General features: G+C 45.0%; 1 protein-coding gene across 6 annotated transcripts in view; it reads left to right on the plus strand.

The window, feature by feature from the left end:
* Positions 1-13,414: 13,414 nt before the first annotated feature.
* Positions 13,415-14,161, plus strand: part of nacc2 (NACC family member 2) — a 108,723-nt gene continuing 107,976 nt past the window's right edge. For all 6 annotated transcript variants that reach the window (XM_084693679.1, XM_084693683.1, XM_084693686.1 and 3 more), the window contains exon 1: positions 13,415-13,589. The gene's annotated coding sequence lies outside the window, so the exon portion shown is untranslated. The remainder of the gene's footprint in view (positions 13,590-14,161) is intronic.

A 14,161-nucleotide genomic window follows, 5' to 3' on the forward strand; every position in this document is an offset into this window, starting at 1 on the left:
GCTTGGAAAGTTGAGTGTGTATTTGTTTTTTTGTGGGGTGGGAGGGGGGGGCACCATCGTAACGTTTTTTGAGCAATTAAATATATCTCTTGTTTTGCCTGTTTTGTAATAAACATGCCTAAAAGGTGCGTAATATTTATATAGGCCGACTGAAATAATATCGGCATTATAATTATAATAACTATGATGATTTTTCAGTTGGCAATTTTTGGGTTCCCCCCCGGACTCGGTGCCCTACGCACAGCGCGTAGTGCGCGTTATGGGAGCGGCGGCACTGAGTGTGTTGCAGGTAGTCCACTGCAGTTGCAAGCAAAGCAAATGTGAGTCTGGAAGATGTTCCTGTATGTCTGCAAGACTTTCTTGTACTGATTTATATCTGTGCCAAAATTGTGCAAATGTTACCCAGGAAACAGAGGAAAGGGCTACATGGGATGACAGCTCTGACGATAGCGATAGGGATGATACTGATGCTTAAGGATGGTACTGATGATTAGGGATGATACTGATGATTAGGGTTGATACTGATACTTTTGATTAGGGATGATACTGATGATTAGGGATGATACTTTTTAGAAAAAGCTGTGGCACAACAGCTCACTGAGCACCTCTCCTCAAATCAGCTTTATGAACCTCTCCATTGTAACGTTTTTTGAGCAATTAAATATATCTCTTGTTTTGCCGGTTTTGTGACATACATGCCTAAAAGGTGCGTAATATTTATATAGGCCTAATTAAATAATATCGGTATTATAATTATAATAATAACTATGATGATTTTTCAGTTGGCAATTTTTTGGTGCCCCCTCAGGTCTTGGTGCCCTATGCACAGCGCGTAGTGCGCGTTATAGGAGCGGCGGCACTGAGTACATCTGTAGTGGAGAGATTTAGCCAGAGTCAGGATCCATTGTGCCTAAATGCTCCTTTTAGCCAGCCTCCTCCTGAGAGCAACACGTTCCCCTTGTTATATATGTTTTACTTAAGAAATAGTATTGTATCGATAGTGGTATCGATAAAGACTCGAATCGTTAAGCAGTGTAGCGTGGTTTGCACGGTTAAGATTAGCAATACTTAGTTTATAATAAAGTATAGTAGTTCTTGGGGGCACCACCTCTGATTCGTGGAAGGGACAGAGGAAACCTTGTTTAATAATATTGATTAATAGCACTCGTAATAATCAGTCAAATCTTAAGTAGTAAATTCTATGAAAGTAGAGCCGATCATATAACGTGAGAGATGAGTAAGTATTATACACAATGATTTATTTAAGAGAATGTATTATAGTGAACACATACCAGGTAAGTTATGGGTTAGTTGGGCTAAAACAGTACAGTAGGCCTAAATTCTAATGAGCGCACTACACAGTGGCTGCGTAGAACGCGTGTGAAGGGGGAGGGGAAGAAGTTGAGGAAGAGGTAGAGAGGAAGAGGCTTCTATAGTAACAATGGACAATCAATGGCAACTGACCCAACGATGGTTAGGTAAATCATTTGTAAAATACAATAAAACATCAACAATTAAATCACAACATGCCAATATGTCACAAGTAAGAAATATTGCAAATCGCAGTTACTTTGTCGGTTTGAAGAACGAAATCGATGGTTCGTTATGTCCTACGAATAGAAAACTGAATCTCTCGTCAAAGTTCCGAGCGCAAAGTGAATGTGCAGGTTATGAGGAAATAGACTAGAGTGTGCACCTCCAGTTACTCCTACGAACGAGCGGGGGTGATTGTACGTTTGGGGGTTATATACCCCAAAGAACAGGGGGTCTTCCCTGTAAAGGTGACCTCTCTCATTGGTCAGTTACTTCCACCTGGGCGTCATCCTGGGACCTGCCTAGAGGTGTGAATTGGCTTTTAGTTTTGAGTTCCGTTATCTCAAATGTCCATGGGATGCTTAAACTTCAGAATATAACAATACAACGTTCATAACGAGTTTTGTTAGTATGATACAATTATTTTGATACCAAGATTGACTGATTTAACTATACCTGAAGGGAAGTTATAATCAAACATCAATTAAACAACGTTCTAGGTAAATGAGACAAACACATTATAACACATCGACTACTGTCATTGAATTAGTGTCCATGAGCCATGTAGTCCTTTAGAAAATGTTTGTAAATCCACACAAGAAAGTTCCTCCAAGTAATTCCCTTTGTTCTGATAATGTGATCTCTGTTCCTGACCCCATGCTGGGTCAGGACTTTGAGGCTCCTGCTCTGGGAGATAAGGACAAAGGGGGAAAGACCCTTTCCTTGTCGGGGGTAGGAGAAAGGTGTGGATGGTACCATGCTTTGTCTGTTGACTCTCTGCTACAGCAGTCTCGAAAATTGTATCGATATCGATAAAAATTAATGATACCCATCCCTACCGACCGGGCCCCATGGGAAAAGGCCCGCCCACCAGGCGCTCGCCATAGAGCCCCACCCCCGGGCCTGGCTCCAGGGGGGTGCCCCGGTGACACGCTTCCGGGCAGGGGCAACTGAGAACCATTGTTATTTTTCTTCATGGTAGGTTTTTGAGCCACGCTTTGTCTGGAACCCGTTTGCCTTGGGTGACCCTACCAGGGGCATAAAGCTCCCAACAACATAGCTTCCAGGATCACTAGGACACGCAAACCCCTCCACCGCGGTAAGGTGGTGACTCAGGGAGGGCTCGAGGTTTGGTGACAAATACATTTTTGGTGTCGACTGAACTGTAAAATGGTGAACTTATGAACATGACGCGACCAAAACATGGCTGCCGCCTAAGCCTATGCTTTCTTGCTGGTCTAGACCCCGCTCTCCAAGTTAAGTGCCACGAGCAAGGGGCATCCGACATGGAAGAGGCGATGATAATAGCGGGCCGTTGCGAGCGTGCCAGACTAGCAGTTAGGGTGGGCGCACCAGGGTCGCACTACCCCCCTACCCCACCTGCTGTGGTGGCCTCTCTGAGTTCTCCACCTGCTGCTGCGGTGGATGGCAGTGCCAATGCCACGAATATGCTTGTTGATGTTGTTGAACGTCTCACTTTGAAAGTGGACAATCTCCAGATGGAAATGAGGGAACTGAAGACTCACACACTTAGGGCTGACAGCAGCAGATGGAGTTCCCCTGTTCGGAAAGATGACACAGGACCACTCAGGGTGCACCAGCGTGCATGTCGGTGTGACTGTGGCGAGCGGGGCTGTAGATCTGCTACCAGGGACCCCCGGACGGAGGACGGTAGAAGGGGTTGCTCTCCACTGCGCGGACCGCAGGGGGGATACAACAGCAGCGGCTGGTCTCCTCGCAGGAGTGGGTCCCGTGACACAGCTGACCCCTCACCACCCCGACCAGACAGTGGGGGCCAGCGGAGGTCCTACGGCATGGACGAGCAACGGTCAAGACGGGAAGTGAGGTTCCTGTCCCCCTCTCGGCGTTCACCGTCTCCGGCCTCATCCAGACAGATGCAGGGAAACTTCCAGTGACTGGCATTGAGACCCGGATGCCAGTCTTGTCGCCTCAGGGTCCACAGAGAGATTCACCGGAGGCAACCCCTAGTCCTAGAGTGGACTCATGTTCAGTGGGGGAGTCTTAGTCTACAGCCTATGTCAAAGGACTGGTAGAAGGGGTTGATGTGACTATGTTAATTGACTCAGGGTCCAATGTTTCACTGCTATCTGAGGAGTTCAGAATGTCCATGCCTGCATTGCGTAAAAGTGTGTTAAATAAGCAGTACAACCTTGCTCGCGCAGTGAATGGACAATTGTTGGACACACTAGGGACGTTGACCCTTCACATACAGCTGGGGGGTGAACATTGGGAACATGCTGTTCATGTTCGGGGGGCAACGCAGACTGTACTGATGGGTTTTGATTTTTTGTTACAGAACCAGGCTGTTATGGACATTGGACAGGGTTTGCTCCGGCTTGGGAAAGATGTCATTCCTTTTACGCGAACCCCGGATTGTATACCAGAATGTTGTAATGTGTCTATGTCTACTGATGTGATTGTTCCACCCTTTTGTGAAATAATTGTTCCTGTACAGGTGGAGCACCCTCAGGCAACTGGAAAGCACATTGGGGATTACTTTGGTTATTTAGAACCTGAGGTGCGTGACAGTACGGGCCTTGTAGTGGCACGTACAGTGGCGCCAGTGAAAAATGGCTGCACAGTGGCGCGACTTCTGAACCCCACCAACCAGGAGCTCAAACTGCACCCCGGCTCCTGGCTGGGAGTGTTTTACCATGTTAACGGGTGTGATGTAATATCCCCTACTGAGGTTTGTGATGCCGACAGACATCGCACATCTTTTCCGGAGATACCTGATTGCCTGTTATCTGCTGACCAAAGACAACAACTGCATACCTTGCTGGAGAAACACCAAGGGGTATTCAGTTCCGTACGAGGGGTAGTAGGAAGACGCTGGATGCTCTGTCGGGAGCCACCTGGTTCAGCACCCTGGACCTCTCTGACGGATACTGGCAGGTTGAAGTGGCATCAGAGGATCAAGAGAAAACAGCGTTTTCTGCCGGCCACGGTCTGTATCAGTTCAGATCAATGCCCATGGGCCTCACCAACGCACCTGCAACCTTTCAGAGGGTCATGGAGCTGGTGTTGAGGGGTTTGCCATGGCGCATATGCATGGTCTACTTAGACGACATACTAGTCTTCAGCAGGTCGTTCGAAGCCCACCTCTGGGATTTGGAAGAGGTTTTTATACGGATTGGAGCCACTGGACTGAGGTTAAACGCCAGGAAATGTCACCTGGCCCGCAACCATGCGGTTTTTCTTGGTCACGTTGTCTCGGCTGAGGGGCTCCGCCCTGACCCTCGGAACACCGATAAGGTGAAGGCATGGCCAGTCCCACAGTCTGCTACAGAGGTACGGGCGTTTCTGGGGCTCGGCTCATATTATCGGAGGTTTGTTAAAGGTTTTGGCCAGCATGCCGCACCCCTTCATGTGCTCCAGGGAAAAGATGTCCCTTCCGTTGGACAGCGGATTGCCAGGAGGCATTTGTGTTCTTGAGAGACGCCCTGTGCTCAGAACCTATTGTTGCCCATCCAAACTTTTGGCACAGGAGACGGAGGGCCTGGAAAGAGTAGTGGCCTATGCGAGTCACTCCCTCACTGCCACTGAACGACGTTGGTCCACATATGATAGGGAGTTGTGGGCCATAGTGTGGGCTGTGAGAAGTTTTAAACATTACTTGGGTCTCCTGCCATTCACTATTGTCACAGACCACCGGCCATTGTTGGGCCTCCGGCGGCTTCCCATCGACAACGACCGGACAGGACGTCGCAGCCGCTGGGCCTTGGAGCTGGACCCATACGACTGGGTCATTGTACATAAAAGTGGGGCTCAGCATACAAACGCTGATGCCCTTTCACGCAGGCCGGAACATGGTGGAGTGCAAGAGGACGGGGATTTTCCCTGCACCAACCGCACTCTAGTCGACACCAGCACCCAGACAAAACTAGACAAAGTTTCTGGTACAGTGTGTTCTGTTGATACACAGGCCGCTGATAATGGCTCCTGCTCCCAGGCAGCCCCTGACCCCGACACTCTCACAGACCAGGCCTTGATGTTTTTGCTGTCTCACGATGGCTCAAATGTCAAGGAGCTGCAGAGGAAGGATGCAGACATCGAGCAAGTTCTGTCCTGGCTGGAAATGGGTCAGAGACCACCCAGGTGGAGGTTAAAGGGTGCCAGTCAGGGTCTGCGGAGGTTGTGGCATGAATTTACGCGGTTGACATTCGTGGATGGTATCTTTTGTCGAGCGGTTTGGCGGGCTGGGGCCGGTCAGTCCAACCAGGTCGCTGTTCCTGCTGTCCTGGTATCCGAGGTCCTGAAACACCTCCATGGGGCCCATTTGACAGCTCATCTGGCCTATAAACATGTCTTGGCACGGGCGAGAAGTGTGTGCTATTGGCCCTCTATGCATAGTGATATCCGAACATGGTGTGACCAATGTTACGCCTGTCAGAGACGTAAGTCGCCAGTACACCGACATCATGCTCCAATGAAAACATCACAAGTGGAGAGACCGTTCCAACGGGTTGCGGCCGACATACTGGAATTGCCGATTACATCTAAAGGCAGCCGGTATATGTTGGTTGTCGAGGACTACTTCACAAAGTTTGTCAACCTATATGCCATCCCTGACCAGAAAGCCACCACTGTCGCTGAGTGTCTTTTTAACATCTACATTTTGGAACATGGTGTCATGGAAACATTGCATACAGACATGGGCAGGCAGTTTGAGTCCGATGTGGTTAGATTTTTGTTCGGGAGGCTGGGGGTTCGAAAAACAAAAACAAAACAAACGTACAATCCTAAATCTGATTGCATGGTGGAGAGATTTAAAAGGACATTTATTGACCAATTGGCAAAGACTCTACTATCTTGCAGAGGGGAGTGGGACTCTTTCCTTCTGCTGGTGGCATTCGCGTACAACACCAGTGTCCATGCCAGTACAGGGTTTACGCCGTACTTCCTCACTCATGGCCGGGAAGCTCGGACACCTGTGGATGTAGTGTTGGGTCCGTTGACACAGTGCAACCCTGTGCGAGGCGCTGCGGGAGACTTTGCTTCTTACCTCCTCGCCAGTTTGGACACAGCATTTGGGCAGGCGATGGACAACAATCTGGCAGCGAGCAATAGACAGAAGAAATACTATGATGTGAAGATGAGACTGGTGGATGAGACAGGTTGTGGATCTTGTGTGGCTTAATGACCCTACAGAGAGCCGCCGTAAACTAGCTCCACACTGGAAGGGGCCATACTTGGTGCGGAAACGACTGGATCTGGGGGATGAAGTGGGGGTCACTTACAAGATAAGTAGCCCATTCGGAGATGAGCCTCCTCTCCAGACTATCCATTATGACAGGCTACGCCCTTACAACTTGCCAGAGGTTTCTGTTGGGAAGGGCGTGCCGAGAACTCCCTTTACTTGTTCCACACCTGCTGTGCTGCAGGGAGATGTGGCCGACCCCAGGAGCTCCACAGGCTCACCTGCCGAGGGAGGCATGGTCTTCGTGCTGGAACCAGGGCCTGTTTTTATGGATTCGCCAGAACAGGTTCCTGCCTCAACGGGGTTAACTAGGGCTGGGAGGTCAACGCGGCCCCTGTGCGTTTTATGGATTACAGGTTGGGCTAGGGTTTTGGTTTTTGAATTGATGTGTTATTGTAAGGGTACAACGTACGCTGGGCTCTTGGATGTTGTTTATTTCTTTATTGGTTGTGTTGACGTGTGTCAGAAACACATGTCTGTTTGCTCACCTGTGCCCTTGGTTGGGGACTGCGCAGCGCTATGTTTGCATTTTTCTCTGTGCTTATGATTCCATTTTCTCAGGGTATAGGCTATATATCGAGATTGTTTTGTTTTTTTGGTGTATATGTAGCCGGTGTGTGGTAAAACTCACTCCTCAAGTATGTAAAATGCCACCAGCGTCAGCATATTGCTAGCTTTTCGTTAGCGTAGTTGGTAGTGGTGGCGCTTGGGTAGTCAGAGGTGGTGAGTTCGACTCCCGGTGGGAGCGGATGGATGCCTGTATACCTCTGACGGAACTTGCAAGACCACATCTGTTACATATATGCATTGTTGTATGTATACATGGTATGTTTTGGTTCTGTACTTTTGGGATTGAAATGTGGACATTTCTTTCGATAAGGGGGGACGTATGTCGAGTTGAGACATAAAGTGTTCGGTTTTTCAAGTTATAATGTTGTTGCTAAGGCCGGTGTGGCAGGTTGATGACGTGGAGAGAGAGCGTCAAGGGAGGTGGGGTGGAAAAAAAAGAAAATAAACGGAGATTGTTATTGAGCTCCAAGAGTTTCAGTTCTCTGAGTTTTTGTCCAATATCACGAGATATTCAGACTTTACACCTCGGATACTACAATTACACAGAGGGAAAAAGCTAGCTACTTTTCGAGTTCGGTTTTCCGTCACTTCAAAATCACAATCTAAAGGTCTCAAAGTGCTCAAACCTTCAACATAATTCGAGAGTAGTGTACTTTCATGAACCCAATCATTGATTCTAGCTTAAAATGTGTAAAAATAGGATTTACCGAACGTGGCTGCCTCCAACAAGGCTTTCAGGTGATACCAGTTGATAACAACAATGGCCGCCAAAAAATAATTTATATTCGTAACGGCGAGCTGCGATTGGAAGCGAAATGAGGGTGGGGCTTGGTCAGCACACCATTTCCAGAAAGGATGTGTGTGCGTCTCGCCAAGCTTGCGCGTGTCAGTAGGTTGACCACCTGTTCCTCTTTGCGCTGTATAGCACAGGATTTTCAATATGCGTGCGGAACAAGGGGTGAAAATGCTGTGCGACACAACGCAAAGTGGTCACCCTATTGTCAAGGGGCAGGATGAGTCTGTGAGAATTTGGAGCGCGCATTGTGGAGCAATTCAATTGAATTCAATCATATATTGACATACCAAGGTGAAATTGTTTTTGTTTTCTAGAGATTGATGACGTCTTGAACCCTATTAGGTTTGATATGCAATTAGTCAAAATTATATTTGATTTATTAACAAAAAAAACATTGAGGCAATTTGGACATTTACGTAAATACACCTCTTTCAGCCATTTTGTATTGCATTTCTTATTCAATTTGACCTTTTATAAAAACATGTATTCTACACATCTGTAACAAATTTCAAGTCGATTGGATCTATGGTTCATGAGTTGAAGGGTTTTGAAGGTTGTACCAAATTTGGACAGTACAGGAAAATCTATCATGGTGGACCTTATGGGGCTTATGAGGCTTTTTTGTTGCCCATGAGAAATAAGGCATGTATACAAATTTTCAGGCATTTTGGAGTAATGGGGCGCTGGGGAAATCACGTAGATTTTGGGCGTGTTTTATAGCGCCACCTATGGGCGCACATGGGCCACTAGCCGTGTGGGAGTAGTGAGGGACCTGTTGTATCATTGGGCCAAATAAAAAAAAAAAAATCGGGTCCTGGACTTTTTGAGCTGTTGGGCCATTTAGCAGAGAAATATAATAATAATAGGAATACTAACAAAAACAATAGGTTTCCTCCTACCCGAGGAACCCTAACAAGCAACAGAGTGGTTCTCTTATGGTTTTCAAACAAGACTCAAACACAGCTCTTACCACCCTCTCCCCTCCCCCCTCACAACACAATCACAAACTGACACATATACACATGATGAGCTCTCCTGTTTAGCTAACGAGGAGCTATGATGGACACGTCCACTTCATAAGCCGGCAACGCTTCACACCTGAGAGGTAACAGATAGGGGGAGAGAGAGGCCGTCACATATGCAAACACTAATTTCTTAACTGATCACGAACCAATCACTGCTTTACTCTAGTATAGGCCTATAAACAGGTCAAAGATCAGATCACCTGTTTTGAACAATGGATGCCAACAATGGACAGAGAGCAAGAGGAGTAGGAGGAAGAGAACGAGGGCAAAGAAGGAAAGGAAGGAGAGCCATCTCTGATGAGATTAGGGCAACACTTGTTGATCATGTGATCAACCACGGTTTGACCATGAGAGAGGCCGGACTGAGAGTCCAGCCCAACTTGAATCAATTTACAGTGGCGTCCATAATTCGAACCTTCAGAAATGAGAACAGGTATGCTGTTCATATCAAATGACTATTTTAGCAAAACAGTAATGTACTATAAAATACATATGACTGCATAGTATTGCATAAACATTTGTAACTCTAAGCCATCCATTTACTTCACTGCATTGAATAAGTTAGGTTGGTTATCCTGCTGTACTAAAAATTTTTGTAAATTGTTTACAGTTCCTATACTGAACACATACTGTGTTTGAATTCTGTATAGAGTGGAAAGGCAAAGACATCATGGAGGACGAGGACTGTTGTTTACAGATGTACAAGAGACTGCAATTATAAATATGGTTTTGGCCAACAATGCAATTAGGATTCGAGAGATTGTTGTGGAAAAAACATCACGCTGTTGTAATTATGAAGATGGGTAATGTTTATGGAATTATATGATTGAAAATGAACCTCTTAATCAATCTTTTTACTTGTATATGCTATATTACTGAAAACCAGATGCAAAGCTGTTGACTGATGAGTATTACCACTAATATCAGAATCAGAATGGGATTTATTCGCCGAGAAAGTTTGCACAGACAAGGAATTTACTTTGGCAGGAAGGTGCATACAATAAACATATAGGAACCTAAGATGTAAATATGTGGACTATCTATACTAAGGGTACATAGGGTACATAAACCGTACATAGGGTACATAAACATGTAGAAGATATTAAGCCCAAAATGTGAAAATCTGGATAATTAGGGTCTGAGTGCGGGAGAAATGTATATGCTTCTTTCATAGAAAACTACAAGGCCCAGCTATCATTAGGCAGTGTTATGGCCCCATGCCCAGAACCTTGCAGCTGGTCTTCAAGGCCAGAGTAGGCCCAAAAATAGGAGAGTTTTCTATGTAAAAAAGGCATCTACAATCATAATGTATTCTGTGACCAACAAGTATAGTACCAATGGCAGAACCTCATAAAATAATTGGGAAAATATATAAGACGAATGTCCAGACAAAAATTCCAGTCTGATCCCGGGATCTTGCTCATGTTTGTTGGACTCACTGTCACTCTGAATTCTGATAAACACTTTGCTTCAAACTTTGCTGAGTTTCAGTGCTGTTTCAAATTGATCAAAAACGTAGTCCATATTTGAACCACGTCAAGATAAGAGAGCATATCTTGAATAATGACACCATATTTAACAACATCAATGCTGTAGCCTGTCGACCATACAACGCATCATCCAACGGCACCAAGTGACAATGAAACAACTTTACAAGGTGCCATTTGAGAGAAACTCTGACAGTCCACAATCTGCGACATGACTTTGTAGAGGTATGTATGCAACACTTATGGTTCTTCCCTTTGGCACTTATTTTGGTTGTTCACAATATGTGCTTCATGTTTTGGCTACATGCAATGTTTCGGGGGCTATCTTGATGTTATTATCAGTGACCTATGCACTTTGTAAAGCTCTCTCTTGGAAGTCACTTTGGATAAAAGCGTCTGCTAAATGAATACATATAATGTAAATGTAACACTAGTTCCAGTACTTCATACATACCATATGTACTCATCTGTATTTCCTTTTGTCTGTTACAGAGAGTATTGGAGATGGATACCCATGTAATTTGCCATGAATTTATTTGTGTGGATGAGGTTGGCTTCAACCTCACCAAAACCAGGCACCACGGAAGAAATGTAATAGGACAGAGGGCAATTACCAATGTCCCTGGACAGTGTGGGGGTAATATAACTACCTGGACAGCGTGGGGGTAATATAACTATGTGTGCTGCCATCACTCAAAACGGGGTCCTCCATCACAATGCCACACTGGGTCTGTACAACACTGGCCATATACTCACTTTTCTGGATGCAATATACACAACGCTTGTCCCTGATCCAGATCAGGAGCCTCCTAGATTTTTGGTTATATGGGACAATGTTAGTTTTCACCGGGCTGTTCTGGTCCAAAACTGGTTTGCCACCTATCCACAATTTGTAGTTTCACCTTTTCTAAATCCCATAGAGGAATTCTTCTCAGCCTGGTGCTGGAAAGTGTATGATCGCTAGCCAGTAGCGGCCTGGCCATCGGGAGCACCAGGAGAATTCCCGATGGGCCAAAGCACTTCTGGGCCATTTTCCCCCGGGACTGTTGGGATATTCCAAATTAACGTCTATGCAGCCCTTAGTGCCGCTTATACACAACAGAGACACTGACAGATCGAAAGGTAGCTAGTAGAGACAACATAAAGATGGAAAACCAGGCTGAGAAACGTAAACGTAATTACTTTCATTAGACAATGTTTTATAAATTGAAAAAACTGCTATATTCGTTTGTTTTACATAAAGCTCCAAAAACTATTTTTTGCTCAAATCAGCCCAAAAAATGCGCGCGCGAGCTAAGCGTGGAAGTCCCTAACTAGCATCACATCAGGCACAGAATTTGCATGCATTAGCAGGGCGCTCGCTGTGGTGGCATATACGGGACCGGTTCTGGTGGGCCAGTCTGAATCAAAGTCCAGGGCCTATTTTCACTCCCAGTCCGTCCCTGTCGCCAACATATGCCCGCATGCCGCTACTCCATTGGAACTAGATTTGTTTGGCTTTGGGGAAAAAAAAACTTTTCCTCGTACATTTGTGATTTTTTCTGGGAGTTTTTCTTGTCTTCCTTGAGGGTTGAGGTTGGCTGAGGGGCAGTTATATGGGCGTATGTGAAGCCCTCTGTGACATTTCTTGTAAAGTGTTATACAAATACTGTAAATTTGATTTGAAAATATTACAGTAACCATAACAACTTACAGTACAGTAAGTTGTAAAAACCCTCTGGTGTGCTGGATAAAAACCCTCTGATGTGCTGGATCCAACCTTGAAAACACTCCACACCTATGTCACCACAGGCCAATTCCATTACCAATGAGAATTGTACCTTGGTATATGGGTTTCGTCATAGACCTTCCACCACCACGCAGAGAAAAACTATTCAATTGGGATGAGAAAAGCGCTGTACTGTAAAAATTGATGGTTAATGTTGAACTATTTTCACCACGGTGAAAGCTGACATTCGCCCAAACCACCATTTGAAATAAGTGTGAACAATTTTGAGTCATTGTGTTTTACAGATGACAACTGTGTTGTAGTTGTATTTACTGTTAGCCGCCTGTGTTTACCATTTTGCATCACAGTGCAAAATGTTTTTAGTGAATGAGAATGTGTTTAGAGTTTTGCCAAATGAGTGTCTGATTCGACAAATTGGTTATTTGTTCTTTGTTGACAGTAATAAGTTGTGATGGTTACTGTAAAATGAAATGTTTTGCTAAATGCATTTACTGTGTATACATAAACACATTTTTCTTTACATGTAACTACATGCCCTGGATGCTGTGTTCTCAATTTTTGGGTGTTATGGCTAATGATTGCTCCACAGTTTATATATATTGATTTGTTGTGTTTATGATCTGAAAGCATTGTTTGATTTAGAGCACAGATTAAATGGTCTAGAGGTGAGAGATTTTGCCAGAAAAGTCAAAGGTTTTGGAAATTGAGTTTGAAGATTTCGTTTTGTGTTTACAGTTTTGAGAAAATGGGTGACTGTTTCAAGAAATGTTTTTTACCAATTGTGAAAAACTGTAAACCCATTCAAAATCTATAGACGCAATTGTACACGTTTGGACGTACGATGTTCAGCAGTTTGTGCAGCAAGCTGAGTAAGTTAATGAGCAGTCTGATATCTTGATATCTCGCCATGATACAGTAAAGTAGTACAGGAACATCCAGCGTGCGTAGTCTGTCTCTTTAAAAAAGTCTTTGGCGAATGAAGAATGGTGTCAGGCTTCAGGCAGTTCATATACCGTTCATGTGAGCGTCGTCCACTTCCTGCTAAGGGATAGAGGCACGCAAAAAGAGAGAGGGAGATGGGGGGTGAGCGGGTTAGATACGGAGAGCGAGCAATCGATGTGAAACCGGGGCCTGCGTACGATATAGACGACCCTGCAAACTTTGCATCACATGAAATAACACTGTTTTGCCTGACATCACCATTTGACGGAGGAGCGTCAACATTCGGGTAAACATTCGCATTTAATCTGTCGCTGCAAATTTATTGTTTGATTGTGTGACGCCTAAGGTTTGCCATGTTTAATTCCCTGGCGATGTAGATGACTATATATATATATATGTCACATCCATGGGTGTTATAGTCTACCATATTTTCTAGTGGCATTGCATGGACGTGTGATTCCACAAGACTGCAAACGATTGCACTTCAATTTTAAATGTATTTTTTCCGAATTTTGTTATTAGCCTACATCTATGCCATATTTCTACTGTATCATGGATTCCCGAAAACTGAAACGCCAGTAACGGAATTCAAGAATTTGTTGAAATGTTACTTAGCCTACATTTTTTAAAATGTTGGCTAACGAATATGCAGTACCATTATGTTAGTGTACAGTAGTGAAAAGGATATAATTTTCAATTGGGACAACTGGGGAAAGTGGTATGACATGGTGTCGGCCGTTGCGTCACTTTAAACTCCAACCCAAAACGCACCCCACTGCATTAGCACATGTAGCCTACACATGGCATACCGAAACCGATCTAGCTTTAAAGAAAACATTCACAAAGAACAGACACTAT

The sequence above is a fragment of the Hypomesus nipponensis genome, chromosome 27 (genome assembly GCF_054491055.1).
Source record: "Hypomesus nipponensis isolate SF chromosome 27, ASM5449105v1, whole genome shotgun sequence".
Classification (NCBI taxonomy): domain Eukaryota; kingdom Metazoa; phylum Chordata; class Actinopteri; order Osmeriformes; family Osmeridae; genus Hypomesus; species Hypomesus nipponensis.